Below are 6,916 nucleotides of genomic sequence, written 5' to 3'. Positions count from 1 at the left end.
AGCCAGGAACCATGCTCAACGTAGATGAAGGGCAGGGGCCTCAGCAGCCAGGGTGCAGTCTCTTGGTACCCGAGCACAGCAAGCAGGGCTAGGGATGACAACCCAGCACCAAGCCCATCAGTAACTGTGCGGTGATGAAGCAGGTCTGTGGCAAGTCAGGAAGTCCATCCACAGATTAGGGTCCAAATCACCTGGGCGCATGGTCAGGGAGAGGCATGACTGCAGCTGAGCTGGAGAACAGCACTTCTGCAACACCAGCAGAAACTGCAAAGACCCCAAGGCTGAGCTTAAATGGGCTGGGTCCATGGGCAGGGTGTGGGCAGAGGCCCAGCTGAGGTTGGTCAGGGCCATCAAAGCCTGTTAGTGCCCCTGCAGCTCTGACAGGTGCAAACTTTCTGCAGAAAGAAAAAAAAAAAAAAAAGTTATTTCTTAACCTTGTAGCTCTGCTTGGTATAATGAGGGTCCCACCTGATGTAGGAACAGTGTTAATAAACTGACTTTTATCTGTTAAGCTTTCACAGTAAAGACATTTAATTTGGTAAATGCACATATGCACACAAATCGTAATTCTTGGACTCTGAAGCAATTTACAAAGGGAGAATTTCTAATATCTCTCCTTAATTTCATTTTCTTTAACCTATGCACAAGTGTCAGCTGAGATGAATGATGTAGTGACAAAAATCTTCCTGGCTGCAAGAAAAGGCTGGAGACAAAACCATTATTTAACTATTCACAGGAAAAGTCAGTGGCTTGCCTATGCAAATGAAGAAAAATAGATTGTTTCATTCTGAGGACACAAAAACACCAGCAGGTATCAGACTAGAAGTGATGCAATGCCCTCCTTTATTGATTTGTTTCTGTTCACGTGCCTTCATTATCATGAACTCTCTGAGCTACTCCTGGTAGGGTTTTGCAAGGAGAGAGCGGATGCCTGTTCAGAGGGCTCCAGCTACAAAAACAAAGTCAAAACTTACAAGAGCTTTTTGAGAACAATGCATTCTAGCCCTGCTCTTCCTACATTACAGTGAGAAATGAGAAAAAAAGTGGTACTATTCTGGGTTTTCCGGAACAAATTAAGATATCAGAGTTGGACAGAACAGTTGTTTAATCTCGTAACCCTTCATGCCAGCTATGCTGCAATCACATAAGGCAAAAAAGAGATATTCAGCTTAACTTCTTGTGGCGTAGAGGACATACTTACAGCCTGAATCCAGAAGACTCCTGTCAATGAACAGGAGCACACTTTTATCTTACTTAGGCTGGTCAGTAGATTAATTCTCTTGAGGCAAATTATGTTACACCTCTATCTGGCAGTAAAGCATCAACTCCCTTGTATAAATAGAAACATACATTGCAATGACCTTTGTGCCTCTGTTAGATTAATTCTCCTTGGATTTGGATAATGGAGAAACACAGATACGGTGATTTGGGTTGTGGCTAATGGGTCGCACCTCTTGAGTAAAGAAATGACAAAGCTAATGCCTTAGCCCATGTGAAAGTGTCACCTTCTGACAGTATTGTAACTCAAATCGAAGTGGAGTTTTAAAGAATAATATTTACATATTTATTTATTTATTTTCTCACAGGTTTAAGGTGAAGGATTCATAGGAGCATGACAATTTTATTCTGTTAAATTACCCTTGCTTCTCTTTCTCTTCTTCATCAGGCCGTGGAGGAATCTCAGGAGGAGGGTGAACAGGGAGCTGAGGCAGGTCTGTTGACACCAGTGTTTGCAGCATTGTGCAGGCAATGAGGTTGTGCTGTGACTGTAAAGTGACAGGTCATATACGCTGGTGACTCAATGAAGTGTCGATCGTATTATTTAAAAAGCGACCAGGCTCCTTTTATGCTGTAAATGTTACACAGAGAAGCAAAGCACTTCACTTCCCCAGCCTAGGCAAGCACAGAGATCCCTCATGGCTGAATTTTGCTGTTGATCAATGATGTGACCTTGCCAACAGCAGCAGGCTGGCAGAGCATGCCAGTGATCTTTCTGCTTTGTTTTCTCCTGTAGTAATCCTTTTTGCCCCTCTATTTTTGAGTAAGCTGCCATCTGCTGTCATAGCTCAAGCAGACACACAGTGCTGGGGACTGAGCCAATGCCAGTAAAAGCAGCAGAAGTCAAAGAGCAGCAGAAACATCCCATTGAAGGTGCAGGTTGAAATGCTTTTTGTATGACTTCTTATTACTATTTCTTTCATACATTTATTCATGATTTAATATATTTAGATTGTACTGAAATGGAGCATCTTTCAAACAAGAGCCCACAGCGTTTTCATTGCAGACAATGAGATATTTACTGGGGCTTTTTGTGCTGTTTCTCCACTTGCTATGAATGACTGCCAGCTGTTTATTTATGTTGGTTTAATTAGAAGATAGAAAGAATAGGTCACATAAGTTTTGTAACAATAAGGTTAAGAATTTAGAAACCTGTTCAAAATTGAAGATAAATGAGATGTGAATATCAAGGCTGAGTCTGAACTTGGTGGTCACTCTAGAAGCACTGTAAGAGCATCAGTGTGGAGTCCGGTGGTGCCACCTGGAAAGAACAGATCAGTGTTAGCAACATAACAGCAAAAATGGCTGTGAAATCTTTCATTACTGTTTGGAATCAAAGAATATATCCTGCAGTGGAATAAATTCCACTGTATGGTCTAACAATGTAAATGTAACAGAAATGAATCCTTATTTGAATGCATGGATGGAGAACTGAACGTGTAAAATAGAACATGAACAAAACCAAAAGGATAAAGTGTTTGCCTGACGTCAGTCAAACTAAAGGGAAAATGTCATTGTATGATATAGTTACTTCAGAAGAACTACGCACAGCAGCATGTGTCATCAGCAGGACTAAAAGCCAGAATTAACAGTACAAAGGACCGGCATTGTGTAATGTCATCTGGATGTAATTTCAGAAAGCATGCAGTGATATCAATTACTCTCTGAAGCTGAGTAGGAAATGTTCTAGGATGATTTTGCTATGTTCGAATCACAGAATCATCCAGGTTGAAAAAGATCTTCAAGACCAAGTCTAGCCATCTAAGTGATGATGAGTGGCTGGGGAAGCACAGGAATCTCGGTGTTGGTAAGCACAGACATAGGCGTGGGAACACAGCATCACTAAAAACAGCAAGGGGCTCTACATGAGTCTTACTCTGCCCAGGATCTCAGAAAAAAAAAACTATGCTTAGGTTCAAAATAGTGTTAAATTTACAGAAAATAACATTATTTGCGGCATTAAATACAACAATCAGATGTAACATTTGTCTTGGAGTTTTCTTATATCACCAAGGGCCATCTGTCAGGAAGACATCACAAGGAAAGATCTTTCTGTGTAGTCCGTATCTCACACCTTTTCCTTAAATACCCACTGCTGCTCATAGCACACTGGGTCATGACAGACCTTTGATCTGCCTGATTCATCTAGTCTTTTACATTCTTTGGTAAAGTTAGTATGCTCTTTAGTAGTAGCTCAAAAAGCTGAGGGCCATCTCATGCTCGCTAATTACATTTAGACATTCGTATTGAATGACATGCAAGAAGCTATTGCATTTACTATATACAGCAGATGAATAATTCACTTCATTAATGACCTCAGGAATATTTCTTTTGACCTGGTCTTTTTATACCCAACAGGAGAGATGGTAACTCAAGTAATTTCACTGCTGCTAAGGCAACAGAAACAAAGGATGGTGCTGCCAGACAGCCAAATGCTCATAGTGTAGTTAAAACCACCCAGAAATTCAGAGTGGTCAGTGTGCCAGTTAGATGGGAGCCAAGAGCCCATCATCAAGTAATTTTAAAATGAAACAGCTACTTTGTGGAGGGCTCCAAAATGCATGGTCACGTTTCTGAAACCTGTCTTTCCACCCGCAAATCTGTAAGCACTAATGCAGTGATGCTCTCTGTGAAAGCAAAGTTGCAGGCACTCAGATATTGCTTGTGTCAGCTTTAGTATAACCCATAATTTTAGAAAGTGTCTCAGGTTATACCTCCCAAACTGGAGACCACTGCAGAAGCAGTAGCAATCATTCCTGAAAACCATGGGCTCAGAGAGCAGAAACACGAAGAGACTTTGATACCTAAGTGGACACTAAAGTGACTGTGGAGTTGTGAGAAACCTCAAAATTACGCTCTTTGCTCCTGTTTCTTGGGCTTCAGCAGTGACCTAACTTATCCCACGGGGCTGTGCTTATTCACACACTTACCGGTGGTGATTTTCTTGGAAGAGGAAATAGCAATACAACATTAGGTTTATTTGAGCAGAGTTTGAAATAATGGAACCAAAAGGAGGAAGTTGGTTAGTGAAATGAAAATGGACAAAATTAACAGGGGAACAAAATAAAAAAAAAAAAGAGAGAGAGTTATTTTTGTCTACTCTCTATGAAAGAAAAGCAGAAACACGAGCAGGTAAATTCTGGGATTACTCCTTTCTCCCAGGCGGCACTGAGAGTTTCAGACAGAATTTCTATTTTCGCATGCCTGCACAAATACATGACGACATTATGATGTAGCTATTGATACAGATTTTGGGGGCTTTCATAGTCAGCAAGTAGAAACATGCCCGAGCCGAGTTTGTATGGTTGAGCATAAGTGAAACATTGCAGTGCTGAGTTTAAGGACGGATGATATAGGTGTGCTGGAAAATCAAGTGGTCTAAGAAATGCATAGAAGGCTTTGATTTCCATCTATGTTAGAATTTGGAAAACACCTCCTGGATGCTAAAGCAATTACTTGTCTTCAGGCACGCTAAATACCTTGAGAACTTCTAAGCCAGGATAAGGCTTTCCCTACAGGGTGATGTTTTCCTCTCTTCCCCGACGAGAGGGAAAGCAGCTGGAGCTGCCAACAGGCGGCACAGGAGCAGGGAGGATGTTGTGTTTCCTATGACACTTCTGGCCAACGGTGATAAAGGCACTGCTTGCTGCTTGCTTCCAAATGACATCATTATAGCCCCAGCCTAAATCTCTTTTCCCACACGTGGAAAAAAATGAAACGCTGCATTTTATTAGATGATCAAGTGAGATACCTATTTCTCCCCACCCAGGTGGGGAAAAACAGGGTGAAATCCTCCCAGCAGTGTCAAGTATTCCCTTCCTTTCTCCTTTGAATGCCCTGAGCACGACTGGCTTTGATTTCCCAGCACTGCATCGTTGCCGTCAGCCCGCTAGCAGCGGCGGGGTGCTGCCACGCAGTGTGGCCTCTCCACCACTCCACCACAGGCACCGGCTTTGTGCGACTGTCTCCATGGCTTGGTGGGACAAACATTATCAGAGTCACAGAGAAAAAATTTTGTTTGAAGTGTGTGACAGACAAATTGTCGTTGCATTGCTTAAAAATAGCACAGCAACTCTAAACAGTGACGTTGCTCTCAGCTGATCTGGATATGCCAGGATGTGATTAAACTCACAGGAAGGATCTTGCAGCTACCGTGGATCCAGGAAGCAATTTGAGATGCTTTGCTCCACAAACTTCATTCAGGGCTCTCTAACGTCTGACTCCCAGTGTTTTTCTTCGTGAGGCATTGCTGATCGTGCAGAAACTCCTGCCCGAGAGGGTTCTGCCCGCAGCTGTGCAGCAGCCGGAGTGCAGCCACCACAGCCTTGCTCCAGGTGGGACGGCGAAACGTGACCCGGGGGATGAAATTGGGTTTTGCTGCCGCACAGAGACTTCTCTTTTTGGTTTCACTCATGGTTTTGACAACTACAAAACAAAACAGTAGTGGAACCATGATGATTTATCCCATATAACTCACAATGCTTTTCAGTTAGCTGCCTGAATCAGAAAAATGTGATTTCTATTTCCTAGCAGTTAGAGAAGGGAAAATTTTAAAGTAAATGGGACACTCATTGTATACTGCCTGGTTCACAAAGCGGGAAATAATAGCTAAGTTACCTTAATTTAAATAAAACCAGGGAAATACAGGTCAGAAGAATTTGGTCGTTCTTTGGAGGCTACCTACCTGTAAGTGAGAAGAATCATAAAATCACAGAATCAGAGAATAAGTAAGGTTGGAAAAGACCTCCGAGATCATCTGTTCCAACCACCCCTACCACCAATGTCGCCCACTAAACCATGTTCCCAAGCACCACGTCCAACCTTTCCTTGAACACCCCCAGGGACGGTGACGCCACCACCTCCCTGGGCAACCCGTCCTAGTGCCTGACTGCTCTTTCTGAGAAGAAGCATCTCGTCATTTCCAACCTGAACCTCCCCTGGTGTAACTTGAGACCATTCTCTCTAGTCCTATCACTTGGTATCTGTGAGAAGAGGCCGACCCACAGCTCCCCACAACTTCCTTTCAGGTAGCTGTAGAGAGCAATAATGCTGAGCCTCCTCTTCTCCAGACTAAACAACCCCAGTTCCCTCAGCCACTCCTTATAGGATTTGTGTTCCAGAAAGTTATTTTGATTTTGCCAGAGATTTCTATGAATAAGATGGATAAAAAGTAAGAAACGTATGTGATATAGCTTGAAAAGTGATATTTCTTTCATAATTTAGCTTAGAACCATGTCCAAAAATAACAATAAAATAACAAAAAATAACACGTGTTAAAGATATCCTTTATCTTAAGGACTAAACTTCCATACCCTGCCCTTTCCTGCAATGTGTGCCAAACTCAGTTGGTTTGTGTTCAGCTGTGCACCTGCACCATGCCCAAGAGCAGTAGATGCCCAGGAGGGATGGGGACACATCAGCCTACGTGCTAGGTGCATGTCACCAGCTCCCACACAACCAGAGGCATTTTTTCCAAGGTGCTGAATCCCATCGGTTTTAGCAAGTGTGCAGATCTCTCATAACACAATTTCAAAAGATGCACCTTTTCCCTTTTTTGGTGAGCCTCATGCACTGCCTGTTATTTCTTTGCTGGCAGATTTACCAACATGTAACCTTCAGGCTGAAATTTTCCGCCTTG

General features: G+C 42.7%; 1 long non-coding RNA gene across 1 annotated transcript; it reads right to left on the bottom strand.

Annotated features, from left to right (window-relative positions):
• Window positions 1–256: 256 nt before the first annotated feature.
• On the bottom strand, window positions 257–2,493 carry LOC311444591. Its single transcript, XR_014697972.1, has 3 exons — window positions 2,431–2,493; window positions 1,639–1,766; window positions 257–395 (listed from the first exon to the last, which is right to left on the bottom strand). It is a non-coding gene; the product is annotated as an uncharacterized lncRNA (long non-coding RNA).
• Window positions 2,494–6,916: the final 4,423 nt, after the last annotated feature.

This window comes from Aythya ferina (genome assembly GCF_964211825.1).
Source record: "Aythya ferina genome assembly, chromosome: 14".
Classification (NCBI taxonomy): domain Eukaryota; kingdom Metazoa; phylum Chordata; class Aves; order Anseriformes; family Anatidae; genus Aythya; species Aythya ferina.
Note: the sequence above shows the minus strand (reverse complement) of the source record. Positions and strands in the feature narration are given on the sequence as shown.